Raw genomic sequence first — 15,204 nt, 5'->3', positions numbered from 1 at the left:
AGCAGCATGACAAGGACCCAGCCCTCACGGAAGGAGCATCCCCTGGGGAGGCACCAGCGAGACAGGTGAGCACCAGCGCCCTGGACCTGCACCCTGGATAGGGCTGAGCCTGGCAAGCTGCAATGAGGGGAGCAGATCATGCCCCACAGAACCTGTTGGCCTCCCACCGAGCATCTCTCAGCACCTGCTCTTGTAGCTGATGAGGATGGGAAGTGGCCCAAACACTGTTTAACCCCTTCAGCAATAGGGAGGAAAGCAAGAAAGGAAAATCAAAAGCCTCTGTCCCAGAATAAAGGAGACAGCAGCAAGGGCTGTAGGGGAGCCGGGCTGAAAGAAGTCCAGAGAGGTGCCACCACCAACACGCGTCTGTTGGAATATGATGCCCCAGAGCATACCGACGCCAGGGCCAGGTGCTCTCCCACACATGGTCCAGCCTCTGCATCCACCCTTGGGAGTAAGCCCTGCAGATCCCCACCCCACACTGTGCCTGCTCAGATGCTGCCTACAGCTCTGCATCCCTTGGGTCCTGCTGTGCCAAAAAAGCTGCTGAAACACCAGTCCCAGGTAGCAAGTCCTCCTCTGCAGGGATCTGAGAACAGACAGCTCTTCCTTTCCACCCAGCCCTGGTGGGATCACCAGTTTAGCAAGGCAGGATCCCATCCCAGCCCTTCACACCCTTGGCCAAAACCAGTGGTGAGGGTGGTACATCACGTGGGAATAGAGCTCTCCGCCACGCTGAGACCTGCCAAGGACTCAGCGCACGGCCACTGGAGCAGCAAAGCTGCATCTTCCAAGGAAAGTCCCATCTCCTGCCACCCAAGCAGACAGTGCCACACGTCAAAGGTGGGGAAAGATCACAGCCCCAGCATGGCTCTCAGGCAGAGAAGCCTTCAACAGCCAGGCAGAGGGGGTCAGAGACGGATGGGCATCCCAGCTCACCCCAGCTGTAACACAGCACAAGGGAAGCCCAGCTCCTAACTGACATGATGCAAAAAGAGGTTAAAAGTATCAGCCAAAGCAAGCAGGGTGTTTGGCCAGAAGCCAGCCTTTCTCAAGCTGAGTTAGAGGGAGCTGGCAGCTCTCACCAGCCTTCAGGGCACGCATTGCCACATACCGCAAACCTGTTTGCTCAGCTCAGGCCAAAGCAGCTGGGGTGGCACCCAGCAAGCTTCATTGACCAAGGCACATCTCACAGCGAGGACAGGCCCCAAATCAAGAGGAAAGTGCACCCGCAGCCCCGAGCCAGGGCAGGGGGAGCAGGCACAGCACTGCCCCAGCACCCGCTGCAGCCAGCGCTGCCACCGAGCAAACACCCACCCCACAGCAGTGCCACCAGCTCCCGCCGGCTGTGCCAGGGGCTGGCAGCACTGCCTGCCCAGCCATGGTCCCACCGCTGCACGGGGCAAAGGGCAGGGAGGAAAGAACAGCTTCATCCTCCCAACTACTACGTAAAACAGACCGACAGCGTTTCTCAGGCCAAAGGTGATCCGTGCAGCCAATTCTTATAATAAGGAAGTAATCCTGCCCAGGCTGTTGGGGAGAGACCTCAGCAGCTGCTTTGTGCTCATCTTCACTTTGCAGCCATTAGAAACTGCCTGCGAGCAGAGTTACGGGGCTAAACCATCTCAGTGCCGCATCCGGACAGCACAGGGGGCTCTGCCTGGGGGATGGGGCTGCCCTGCTGTGGAGCTGGCCGTGCCCCGCTGGCCCCGTGTGCTTTTTTGGATGCGGAAGGGGATGCCCAAGAGATGCCACAGCCAAATGGAGCAGTCAGCCCAGGTGGGGACCAGGCTCTCCAGAGAGACACCAGGACCACCAGCACTGCAGCCATCCCTCCCCTCCTACTCCAGCCCTCATGCAGGGAAGGCACCAGCATGGAGCCCGGGACTGTTCTGGTGCAGCAGAGGGAGGGAGACTGAACCAAAGGCTGTTATGGTTACAACCAGTGCTCTTTGAACCCAGTTCACCCAGCTGCAGATATGCCCCGTGGCTGGCCACTGCAGAGCACCAGCAAGGCACCTCAGATACACACCAGAAGCAGGTAGGGGGTGTTGCAAACCGTGTGGACCACCTATCACCAGGGTTCACTCTTCCTCCGCCAGCAACAGCAGAGAGCAGCTCCCGTCCCCACTCCAGGTCACTCACTGCCTCTGCAGCAATCACTGCTTGCTGACAAAAGCAAGCAGAGTAAGGTAGAGACTGTGGGTCCAGCTGTCTTGTGTTGGGATGTAGCAACCAGGCAAGATCATCTGCTTTAGTGTAAGAAGAACACAGGACCAGACACCCTGGAAACCAGAAGGCCAGCCTGTAAGCAGTGTGCTGGAAGAGGAGAGGAGCTCGAGTAGGTGAAGAGCACCTAGAGCAAGGAGCTTGGCCCTGCCTTCCCCTATCTTCTCTTTCTTTCCAAAGGAAGGCCCAAGCTCTCTGCCTACAGTCATCGTCTTCTGATCTGCAGCCCCAGAAGAGCCCTGTTTGGGGTCTAAAGCAGTGGATACAGAGTGCCATTTTCCCCAAGGTAATGGTCACATCTTGTGCACCACTTCTGAGGAGGATGGAGTAGTTCAGTTGGAAGGGACCTACAATGATCATCTAGTCCAACTGATGGATGACCATCTCCTCTGAGCAAGCTCCCAAGGAGCCAGTCCTTTCCCTTCACCTACCAAATCCCAGCAGCAAGCCCTTCATGACATCCAGGAGTTAGGATACTACATCAGCTGTGAGGGAGCTGTAGAAAAACAGAGAAATGAGCACCTCATCATCAGCACAATCACTGTGCCATGACTGGAGTGTCACCAACCCTTCCAGAAGCGGGGGCACACCTCCCTCAGCACAAAGCAGCAACTAGCCCAGGCCATGCTGGCAAGGCTTCGCTTGCCCAGACTTGCCAGGGAGCTGGGACCTGTGGGCAACCGGCACATGGCTGGGCGAGTCTGCTCAGAGCACACAGCCATGAAGCAGTTCTGCTGGGCAAGTGCTTCCCCAAGTCCCTGGTGCTGGCTCATGAGACGCAACTGAAAGAGGGAAACATGAAACCAGACACCCAGACCTGGGCCACCAACCCCCATCTGCACCCGGGACACAGAGGCCACTAGCAAAAGCAAGGGGTTGGCTGGGTACCAGAGGTCATCACTGAGTGGTGTGTGTCCTCCCACTCCCTGTGACACCCCAGGTGTGGGGAACCCCAACAGGGACTCACTCACACCCCCATGCAGGGGCAGAGCTTCCTGCCAGGTATTGCCCGGGAGCCAAATGCTCCCACGTCGGTGGTGACTGGTGCTCAACCTCCCAAGCAGCCTTCCCTGCGGAGAGCCCCAGAGCAGAAGCACACAGGCACCCCACACCATGCTGGAGAGAAACTGAGGCACGTAGTGATGCAGGATCACATGCAATCCACCACTGAAGCTGAGCCTGCATCTCTGCCTCCACCAATTCCAAAACTGGTCTTCCAGCACCCAAACTCCAGCATACAGAGACAGAACAAGAAACCCTGTCATTCTCCTTGCTTTCCCTACAGACACGTGCCCACGGACATGGGCAGAGCTGGCATCCTGCCAGACCCGCAAAGAGCCCTCCTGGAGGGATGGTCTTGTAGCACCACTAGTGAGAAACCGCTCATAAAAAGTAACACGCTGCCCCGTTCCAAGCCAGAGACACCTCTAGCCCCAAGGAGCACATCGCAGCAGCTCATCACAGCCCTCAGCAAGGATGCGGATACCCTGCCCGCATCCAGGGCAATGCCTGCCTCTGCTCCCTTCGCCTTGTGCGGACAAGAGCCAAACCCTGGTGAGCAGTGGGGTTCCACAGATGCAGTGAGCCTCACGGTGCATGCTGCTGCACGCTCCTGTCACCCAAGAAAGAGCCAGGACAGCAGGGTGCAGCCATAGAGCTCCTCATCCCCAGTTTTCAGATGATGACACCTTGCTCCCATTTTGGGCCCAGAGCGAGGGTAGCACTGCTGTGTTGCCCTCTGCCCAGGCTCACCTTGCAGGTCAGGGAGTGAAAGCAGAAGCAAGACCTTGTCCTCCCAGCTATCCCCAGCCGCACACCATCTGCAAGACGCACAGAAGCAGCTCATACCTGGTTTCACAGGGATAGCACCGTGCAAACCCGCTGTGCAATGGGGCCCTGGAGCGGAGCAGCCCACTCAGCTGGAGGGACACCAGGGGTCCCTGAGTAGGCCTGGACCACAAGCCCTTGGCTGTTTCAGGCATCCCAGCAATTTAATTCTGCAGCTCAGACCTATCGCTGCCCTCTCCCATCCTTCACTCCCAGCTGCCCAGCAGTGCCAAGCCTCACCTGGACGTGTCTCAGGCCAGCCATGCCCAGCCCCCATGAGTCCAGGGACCTACGGCTCCAATCCACACCCAAAAAAACACAATGGCTGGTTTGCTAACATGCCACCTTCCTTGAATCGTCCGCACAAAAGAGAGCATGGAAACTCAGCATTAAGTGTGACGTCCCAAAGTCGCTCCGTCAGTGGGCAAAGACTCGGGCAGCCGGTAGGAGCCTTTCTGTTGGCAAAGAAGCTGTTGCCCAACCCCTAAGTAAACCAGGAAAAAATCCCAACACAAAGAAAGCCAGAACAAGCCCAAGCCCAGCAGTTTTGTGCTTTGGTGGTAGCAGGCCAGATTTCCAGTCCTGCTGGGGGTTTCTGGCAGACAAGCCTCCCTGCAGCACTGGCTCCATGCTGAGCAACCCCTTCTATGCTGCAAAACCCACTCAGCCTTATGTGGGAGAATAAAAGGAGAATAAAAGCTTTCAGGATAAACTCACGCTGCTTCCAGGGGCTGCTCTCAGCACTCTGCTTGGGCACAATTCAGAACCTGCAAAGAAGAAATTAGAGGAAAGGGAAAGGGAAGGAAAAGGAGAAAACCCTTCCCAGAGATGATGGCAAGTACATGGAAGGACGTTAGCCAGGCACTTCATCACAAGATGGTGCCCGCATGGCCCAAGCACTGCATTTAGACTCCATACAAATCTGCTTGCTGGAGAATGTAAGCTCCAGATTACGTTAGATGCCGCTTTACTCCCAAAAAGACTGATGTGAAAACAGCACCTTCTCACGCAGTCAGCCTGCCCGCTGCGTGTATCGCGAGCCAGCTCTGCTCATTTGAGTGATAAAAGCAAATATTTACTACAGGCAGTGCTGCAGAACAAACACACCTCCGAGAAATGAAACAGATACTTTCCTGGCTCGTGCTGCCAGGCACTACCCAAGTTCTCCTTTCAGGGCCATCTGTGCCACCCCATTGTCACCTGCCCCTCTGGCTCACCGGCGTGGCCCCTGCGGTAATGCCAAGGGCAACAGCTGGTCGACAGGACTGTTACCCCAGGTAATGATGCAGGTCAGTGATGCAGGACGCACAGGAGGCAGCCCCCCTCACTCGTCCATGGAGTGACCAGCAGCTCTGGCACACCAGGACTGAAATCAGCAGTTTTAGTAGGAACAGCCCCAATCCTGCAACAGCATTTTTAGGGCCACTTTTTAGATGACAACTGCATCTAATGGGGGAGGAAAAACTGCCCAGCAGGCACTACAGTTATGTGAAGGAGGAAGCACAGTCGCACAGCACAGCAAGGACACCTTGTTTTTCCAAGGGTTAATTTTCAAACATACCTTCAATAGGCAAGGACTATCCTCCCTTAAGCACAGAAGCAAAGCAGGCAGGATGATCCGCCTATGCAAAGCACCCACCTCACCCATGGATTCAGCAAAAACCTTTCACTCTCCACAAGCAAACATCAGCTGTGCATAGCCTGACACAGCTTGTGCTGAGTGACACTGATCCACAGTAGCTTCCCCAAGAGCTCGCTTGGGACATAAAAGCTGCTCCACTTTCCATTTGGACAGAGTCCCCAAGCAGCATGGTGACACGCAGCGATTGAGCCATGGCTGGGCAGTTACCGTGTGGGGCTCTGGCCATTCCCTCCAGGACCCGCTGCTGTCCCCCAGGCAGAAAACCTGATGCCATAAGGCCAGGAGCTTCAGCACCTCCAAGGAAACAAAGTCACCTCTGAGCAGGGAGAAATTGCACCCCCAAATGATTTGCATGAGAGATAAGGGAAGAGGGGGGAGTTACAGCCACCACCGAGTGCATGGTCCTGTCGCAGCTCTCTGCCGCTGTCACACAAGGGGAAGCGCAAGCAGGATGTCATTGGGTGGTGGGCACGCTCTCATACACCCCTGCTCACCAGGGACAGATTCCTTTGCAGCCAGCATGTAGAATGGTTTTACTTGCTCAGCTGTCTCACTACATGGGGAGCAGGGCTGGGATGCAACGGGGAGCACCCCTGTGCCCAGCCAGCCGACACCAGTGCTGGCTGCACCTGCAGCCCCAGGTCTCACACACACATGCACTGCAGGGCCGGTGTCACAGGGCCTGAACACCTCCACACCAGTGCCCAGCACAGGAGCTGAACGCGTGCCCCGGTGCATGGCTTGCTGCTCTGCCAGACCTGGAAATGGCATTTTCCTGACCTACTCACAATTACACACAGACCCTGTGCTGCCCACAGACCAAGTGATGCCACTGGCATGCGGAGGCTCCTGTCCCATTGCCATTACCTATGTGCCCACACCCCTTGATCCCAGAGCCCATGACAGACCTCTCTCTCCTTCACCTGCCTCCTTGTGCAGACGCCACTGCCCAGAGGCTAACAAGCCAAAGGAGAGACAGCTCCATCAGGAGAAGAGCTCTGCCCTCTCCCAGCGGCAGACCGCAGGAGTGCCCCAATAGGCCAAGCTGATCCGGGGAATGGACTCCAATACCAGCAGCTCCTGCTTCCACTCACAGACAGTCACGCAAACTGCAGGGATCTGTGGGGCTCTCTCCCCTCTTCGGCACAGCCTCCATGGCCCTGCTCCCATTCTGCCAAGCCCAGCAATTTTTGTGGGGGCCCCATGCAGCTCCCAGGTTCGGATGCTCAGCTTTCTCCCATCCCAGCTCAAGGGCGAGTCAAGAGATACGCAGCAGAGACAGGCAGGCAGACACATGGGCAGGCACAAGAGCAGCCAGCTTTTGATAGACCCAGAAGAAGGGGTATCGCGCCAGCAGCCCTGGCACCCGGGGCTCGCCAGGGCTGCACTGGGTTCCTCCTGTGAGAAAGGATGACGGATACAGTCACCAAAGGCAGGACAGTGGCACTCAATGCTCCCCAACCTGCCTGTGTTAATGCTGCCAAACAAAGCCCCTGCACTCTCCATCAGACACCAACTGTCCCTCCTTCCACTGTGTGAAGCAGCATTCACCAGGGCTGGCTGCACCACAGCAGGTGGTGAGCTATAGACATTTTGGGATCTGAGCTACTACATCAATTAATATCATATTAATGAAGTGTTCTGAGAATACAGGGAGTGGGAGTAAGACCCTCCCCCACCCCTGCTCACTTCTGCCTGCAAACAAACAGCTCCCCATAACACTCCTGCTAGCAAAAATCCATGCTCCATTGCATTGCAATCTCCTGCCATGCAGCTCTCCCCGGTGCCAGGCCGGTGCATACACCATCTCAGCCACAGACAGTGCCCCAGGCTCAAAAACACCCCACAGTGACCCACATTGTCACAACATCATCATCGCAGTCATCCAGCCTGACCCTGACAGGGTGAGTGCTGGCTGTGGAAGCAGGAGCTGGGACACCAACGGCAGCCAGACGAAGGCTATGGTCCATGCAAGGGGCAGATCCCGGCCAGCACTGCTGGCAGGCTCAACCGCTGGCTGGGGTTAGGAGGGAGCCATACGTTGAGCCCAGCTCACTCCAATCTAGGCCAGCACATTGCAAAAAAGCTGATGGGTCCAACAAAGGGCAAGGAAGGGGACAAGGATTCATACTGTCCCCTTCACGTGTCCACCGGAGCATGAACATAAACAGGGCAGGGCAGCGTGGCAGCCCCAGGGCAGCTTAGCCGAGGGCAAAGCATGACCGGAGAGAGGTCCAGCTGTGCACAGCTCCACCTTGCACTGGGACCATATCAGCTCTGGCGAGCTGAGAAGGAACAGCTCAGCCAGCGCTCAGCAGGAGATGACCATGGACCACAACACCATGAGCCTTCCAGGTTGCCCTGCCTATACACGCCGGGCTGCTGCAGCCAGCAGCACCGTGCTGGGGTGGGACTGAGCTCCAAAGCTCTTGCAGCAGCACAGAAGTGGCCAGGTGAGCTTACAGCGACAGTGAAGTTGCCACCAAAACACAGCATGGGCAGCTGCGTTTTCTCTATGTCCTGTAATACTTCCAACGGTCGCCCTAACGTCAGCTGTATTCCTTACAAATGGATCACACACCAGACCAAGGTGACCAGCAGGTATTTACTCATGCCATACTACCAGAAAGCATTTTTTGGTTCCCTGAAGAAGAGCCCCAGTGAATTTGCAGGGGTAATGGCCTCTGCGTCATGTAGGCATGCATATACCCAGAGCCAGATCAGACCTCAAAGGAGGTTTCCCTTGTTCTGGCCAGTTCACTCTGCAGGACCTTCATCTGTCAGGACTTGCAGTCTATCTCCTAAAAGGCAACACTGCTGAGAATTCAGGCTGGAACTTTCCCACCCCAAAGTTCACCACCAATGCTGGGTTTGCATCCTTGTCAAAAATTGCACCTTCCCATAGCAAGCAGCAGACCCAGCCTTATGACCACACCTTAGGCCTTAACACAGTACCGCCCTCCCACTTTGAGACCTTTGCCACATCCCTCTCCTCGCTGGCGAAGCAGAGACCCAAAGCTTTGTCAGGTGCCACGCCATGCCATGTTCAGCAGGAGCTCCTGCCAGCAGAAACACTGCCAGATCAATAGTGCACCTAATTAGAACACTTAATTGCTTCTCTCATGCACAGGGGTACTGCTTCCCCAATAGGATCATTAAGGAGAAAAACCCGCCGGACCCCTCCCAGGACTGCAGCCTTCACGCGTGGCCACTTGGGTGGCGGTCCTGGGTGGATGGGCAGGAGGAGGATGCGAAGGGCTGGTCCATCCCCAGTTCCGCCCCACAGCCTGCCAGGGTCCACACCTGCCTGCCCCTGGCCCAGCCAGGATGGCTTTCTGCTGGCACTCGCCCCAGCAAGTACGATTAGCTGATTACAAAGGGGAATGTGTCATTTAAAATGCACAATCAGATTTCCCGGCCCTTCTGCCCATAACAAAATGTCTCGTGAAATGGCTCATTCTGTTCTCCCATAGAAACGTGTTTCCCTTCAAAAGCCTGATAGAGGAGAAGGGGGAAAAAAAAGAAAAGGCAAAGCTAAAAATATCTTCTGAAAGATAGCATGACAGCAACAGATTCACAGGAAAATGAGGTGGGAAGGGGGCTGTGAATGTGTTAAGATCCTGTTTAATCTCTCCCCAGCCACCTAAAAAATCAACCGAAGGCAGAAACGATACCTCAACATTTCCTTTGTGCGAGAGATGACTCCACCCTGTGTTTTCCTCTCCATCTGATACTCGGGGAAGGATACCAGCACACATCCCCACTCTGCTGCCAGGCAGCAAGCGGGGCCCCGGCAGTGGGTTAGTAGGAGCAGAGGGAGGAAGAAGCTGGTGGGTGGAACCTGGCAGCAGGGCTGGGCTGTGAATCCTCATTCAGCATCGCCTCAAACGCAGGATGCATTTTACACTAGTGCAGCACGTGGTCCTGGTTTCCACCTCATCACCAATACCTTGCAAAGGAGCATCAGCCTTTGGGACCGAGAAGGGGTCAGGGACAGCAAAGCCCAGTGAGATAGCAGCAGGGTCCAGTTATACCTAGCATGGCAGAAGGCTGTTTTCTGAAAGGGGGATGGAGCAGATATTAAACTGCTACCACATTTCATCTCCACGAAGAGGCCAAGTGCCCCAGCAAAACTGCTGACCTGCTGGCAACTGCAGATCTGCAGCTTCAGCCTCATTTGTCTCGTGTTTTGAGCACAATAGGGTCAGCCCAGTCTCCTCTGCGCTGTGATCCCTCCAGACCCAGGATGCTGCTGCTTACCCAGACCCGGCTGCTCCCAGACACAGCAGCTCCTGCACGGGGCAAACCCAGCCTAGGGCACTGCTAAGCCCCCCGGGGAGCTAGTATTGCCCTCCGGAGGGCAAAAGACAGACCATCAGCAGAAGATGGAAAGAAATTCCTCTTCCAGAGCATTATCATCCAGACTTGAAGGCTCTGTCTGCTGCTCCCACACTCCCAGAGAGCAAACCTGGGAGTGTGCATGAGCATGCACATGGGCACGCACACACTACAGGCAGCACACTGCCTAATTCTCAGCTTCAGTTCAGAGCACCCTCAGCTGTGTACTGGGACAAGCAGACATGAAGTATTCATACCAAATCACCCACCTAAGGCTCTGGGATGAGTGCCCCTTTCCATGCGGTCCCACAGCTCCCTGTCTAGCACAAGGAGAGCAAACCTTGGCTCCTGTCCCAGTTGTACAAAAGCTCAGCCCAACAGCTCTTGGTACAGATGCCTCCATGCACCCCCAGACAGTTCACCTCTGTGGAGAAAGGCAGGGCAGAGGAAGCAACTATCATCCAAGACAAGGGACATCCATGGAGCCTGGGCCCAACATCTTGCTCTGCACCAGGGGCACGCTGTGGAGACAGGCGAGCTGCTGCAGAAAGCAGCCACTACTTCCACGGTGGAAGACGGTGGTTGCCCACATCTCCTCCTCTTCCCTTTAAGGCACACTTAGGTCCTGGACAACCCACAAGCTTCCACCCAAGGGCTGGGAGGAGAGAAAAGATGGATCTGCAGCCACAAGGAAACACTCCAATGTCCCCATCAAAGATGATCTCCTCCCATCATGCTTCCCATCTCCTGTAATCCAGACAAGGTGATTTGCATGAGAAAGACTGGTCTACTTGGCAAGCTGCCTCCCTGGCAGTAGTGATGCTCAACTTTATAGACCCAAATGACACAGGGCAGGTGCTGGAAAGGAGCTCCCAAAGGAGACTGTCCTCCAGCTCCCACAAATACATACAACTCCTTCCAGGCTCAAGTGACAGCACGAGCCAACAGTGAGCATGAGTCCAGGCTCAAACCCCAATGTCCCCACGCAGAAGGAGACAGCCAGGGGACAGCCAGGAGACAGTCAACCCCTCCACTCAGCACCATGGAACCTCACAGGTCTCCCTGGTGCAATCGCCCCAGCTGTGACAAATCCAAACCTGCTGACTCAGAGCCACCCAACTGCTCTAATGAGAACAATAAGCCACACAGCCATCACTGTCACAGCCTCAGCACAAGCACATTTTTAGATGCCATATGAGAGTCATTTATTTGTAGCTGCACAAGTCTTCCTGCACAGGAGCTTCCAGCAATTCGGGACTCAGGAACCTCCACCGTTTCACATTTCTTCTTTTGCATCTATGCTTAAAACAGAGCTTCAGACTCGGCTCAGACCTCTAAGTGACAGGCACCGCATGAAAGTCTACTATATAGCTAAACACAGGCCTTACAGACACCCACGCTGATCTGCCGCAAAGCTTAAGCCCATACTCAGCCCATTTCCTTGCATACGCTTGCTTCCCCATCGGTATCCCAGCTGTCACTCAGGCGCCGTAGCACTGTGCCCAAGGCGGCAGGGAAATATCCCCTGTCCATAGCCAAAAAAAATTAAGGCAAAGGACACCCAAGTGATGTCTGCAAGACTGGGCAGGAAACTCAGAGCAAGCCTGGGAACAGCCAAGCCCACTCCCTGCCCTTTAACCAACAGGTCATTCTCTGTGATTTCCTAATTTAGAAACCCTAATTAGCTATGGGAAAGATTTCTTCTTTTAGGCACAAAATTAATCAGGCACCTGACTGGTCTGTCTGTCTCTGAAAAACTCCTCTAGTAATGCAGAAGTCAGCAGGAGCACTAGAGCAAGGAGGAACACAGGCAACACAGAGCGACGCTGGTATGAGACAAGGGCTCAGCACTGCCAGCAGAAAGCATGAAAGGTTATTCTGCAAATCAATGAGAGCTCCAGCTCCTCACCAGGACCAAGGTCATCACCCAGAGCTTAACAGGGAGCTCAACTGCCTGGGGGAAGAAAATTGATTTTTAAGATTTTCCCCATTCTACAGTGCAGTGACTTCTTCAGCTGACCCAGCCACCCCTCCTGGCCACCCATAAACCACATGCCAGAAGACACTTAGCCTGGAACATTGTTGTGGTGGTCCATGGCGGCAGCCCAAGAAAGGGGGCCCAGCAAGCTTCCATGCCTGCACTGGACAGGAAAGGTACCAAAGCCTTCACCCTCCACATGCTAGGAACACAGGCTCTCTTCTATGCTTACGCTTTTTGACCAGTAATACAATACTGGACTTCAAAAACCTTTTTTAGAAGCTTCCTCCAAAACAAAACATCTCCCCTGAGCATTTTAGAAAATGCTGATTTCTCAAAAATTGGTAAAAATAAAAATACTGGACAGTTCTAGCTACAACATCAACAAGCAACCAAAACAGCAGGGGAAGAACACATCACCTGCAGCTGAAGCCAGCCTACCGTCAGCACAAACACACACGCTCTGCAGCTAACCCAGAGCTGCATCATACCCTCCCAGACACCCTGTACCCCTGCAGCCTAACCCACGGCTCTGCTATTTACGGTGATGTCTGGTTTAATGACTGCATTACCATCTGAAGTTGCGGCTAAAGCAATCAACAGAGCACAAGGATGGCGCAAAGAGGAAAGGAGACGCGAATACTCAGCTCCTAGCTGGGGCTACAGGCGGGGAGGAGGCTCGCACCACCCCAAGGGACGGGTACATCACGGTCCTTTGACACCAAACATGGAGGTTACCCCTGCATAAGGAGGGAACGCTCTGGGAGAAAGAGGGTGGTTGCGGACCTGCCATATGCTACAACAGCCGGGGTCTGCCACAGCTTCCAGAACATGCCCTGCCTCCCTGCACACAGCAGAGACTGGGGTCCTCATTGAGAGCACAGCTCTGAGCACCCTGAGGAGACCCCAGCTCTGAGCACCCTGGGAAGGTGTCCACAGACAGGCTCCATGCCTACCAAACCAGACTCTAAAAAAAAATATAATTAAAGAGTAATTCCCTTCTTGCAAAGATCATCGCCCAAACCCAGCCTCCCCTCAGCTCCAAACTTGCTTGATGGCAACAAGGGCACGCAACTGAAGGCCACCAGAACAGCTCTCCAGCCTGCGCAGCCATGGTCAAAGGGATCTGACACATGCAGAGTCCTCCAGCGGGCCGCAAAGGACACAGAGATCTGCAAGGCAGCCCCAAGAAACAGACCTTGGTACCAATGTGCTTCCCACATCTCGAGTTGTTTGGAAGCAAAAATCAGTTAGGACAAGTCTAGCATGAGAAAGCTGGAGGCAAAGTGACAGTTAAGTGCAGGAAGGAGACTGATGCATGGGCTGGTCTCTCTGGGGATGCTGGAGAAGCCACACCTCATCCACAGCAGCGGAGAGGGGGCTGATCAGGAGTCACCTCACACCATCTACAGCTGAATCAAACAGCTTTTCCATCGCCTGCTCCTGCAACACATTGTGAATACTCAACCACGCATACCCAGACCATTGTTTGTCCACAGAACGGTCCCCACCATAACACGCTGAAGGCTGGGCATGCCAGAAGGAAACAATACCACCGCAGAAACAGCAAGAGAAATAGTGTTTTATACAGAAACCACTGACAGAGAAAAGGGCCACGCAGGTCCTCTAGTACAATCTCCCGGGTAACCAGCCTATGGAGAAAATGCTGAGCTCAAGGATACCTCCAGAGCCCACCTCCTGCCATATGACGATACTCCAAAAATAACCACAGAAATATGCGAGGACCCATTCCAAGTTGTTCCTGGCTCTCTCCACATTCTCCCTCTAATGTAAATCGTCTCCCTGAAACCACAGCCCGGCAGTTAAATGCTATTAACGGCAACCCCGCAGCTCGGGGCTACGGATCCCTGGGGCTGGCTCATCCCGCCGCAAGGACCCGACCCGCGCTGCTGCTTCCCCGCACTCCGCTTTCCTCCTTCGCGGGTGGGAAGCGCGGGTTCCGTGTGCCCCCCACTTCCCCGTGCCCGGCTGGACCCCCGTGGGGAGCCGCGCCCCGACCTCAGCATCCCGCCCCGCACGGCGGGCAGGGAGGCAGGACACGATGCGGGAGGCAGGTCACGATGTGGGATGCGCTGCCCGCACGCCCTCCCCCCTCCTTCCCTCCCTTCCACCGTTGCCGAGAAGGGCAGGCCCGGCTTGGAAAAGCTTTACTGCCTGCAGCCCTGCCTGCCTCTCCCTTACAGGCAGCGCACCTGGGGCTGCCGGCGCTGCTCGACCCTCCCCCCCGCCGCCCAAAAAAAAATCCCGCGGCTCGCCCGGGCTCTCACCTCGGCTCGGCTCAGCCCGCTCCGCCGCCGCCTCCCGGGCGCGGCCCCACGCCGCAGCGGCAGCTACCCGCCCTGCCTGCCTGCTGCCTGCCTGCCCGCCGTGCGGCGGGAGCGCGGGGCGGGGCGCGGCGCGGCGCTGCGGAGGGGGAGCGGCCGCTCCCCCTCCGCAGCGCCGCGCCGCGCCGCGCCCCGCCCTGCCCCGCGCTGCGTGGGAACCGCCCACGGCTCCTTCCACGCGTGACACACCCCCCGAGACCCCCCCCATCCCTGCAGAGCCTCCTCCTGCCACCTCCCCGTCGAGAATGGCAGCCCCGGACTGAGGTTTGCTTCCTCAAGGAAGGAGCTTTCCTTCCGTGGGACATGTCAGCAGGTTTTTCAGCTCCTAAGTGGTGGCTGACCCTTCCTGGAGCAGCCGGGGCTGTCCACCCACTGCCCACGGCCCCAGAGAAGTGCGGGCGGTGTTTGGGTGGGACACCCCTAAGCCGGTCCCAGGAGATCTCCACATCAAGTGATCTGACTTGGGTACTTCGGGTGTGTCAGGCCAAGCAGCCACCTCCAGGAGATGCAGATGAAAAGGGGAGCAGTTGCTCCACCACACACGCATGCACCCACAGCATGGATGCACTGGATGCACAGTATGGATACTCTGGGTGCAGGGATGCACTGGATGCACAGCATGGATGCACCGGGTGCAGGGATGCACAGCGTGCATGGATGCACAGCATGGATGCCCTGGGTGCAGTGATGCCCTGGATGAAAAGCATGGATGCCCTGAGTGCATGGATGCACTGGATGCACAGCATGGCTGCAATGGCCACTATGGCAATAGGTGAAACCTTTAGGGAAGTCAGACTGGTGCTCATAAACAGGAGGAATGAGACTAGAGGTGCGCTGCACACACA

The 15,204-nt window shown here is 55.9% G+C and overlaps 1 protein-coding gene across 15 annotated transcripts in view; it reads right to left on the bottom strand.

Moving 5' to 3' along the window:
- Positions 1-14,437, bottom strand: part of EPB41L1 (erythrocyte membrane protein band 4.1 like 1) — a 70,824-nt gene extending 56,387 nt beyond the window's left edge. For 13 of the 15 annotated variants that reach the window (XM_069807900.1, XM_069807936.1, XM_069807966.1 and 10 more), the window contains exon 1: positions 14,303-14,437. The gene's annotated coding sequence lies outside the window, so the exon portion shown is untranslated. Of the gene's footprint in view, positions 1-4,773; positions 4,828-14,302 lie in introns of those variants that run through there. The other 2 variants (XM_069807904.1, XM_069807909.1) reach the window with 2 other exon arrangements.
- Positions 14,438-15,204: the final 767 nt, after the last annotated feature.

This window comes from Haliaeetus albicilla, chromosome 2 (genome assembly GCF_947461875.1).
Source record: "Haliaeetus albicilla chromosome 2, bHalAlb1.1, whole genome shotgun sequence".
NCBI lineage: Eukaryota > Metazoa > Chordata > Aves > Accipitriformes > Accipitridae > Haliaeetus > Haliaeetus albicilla.
This window is presented reverse-complemented; position numbering and strand designations above follow the sequence as displayed.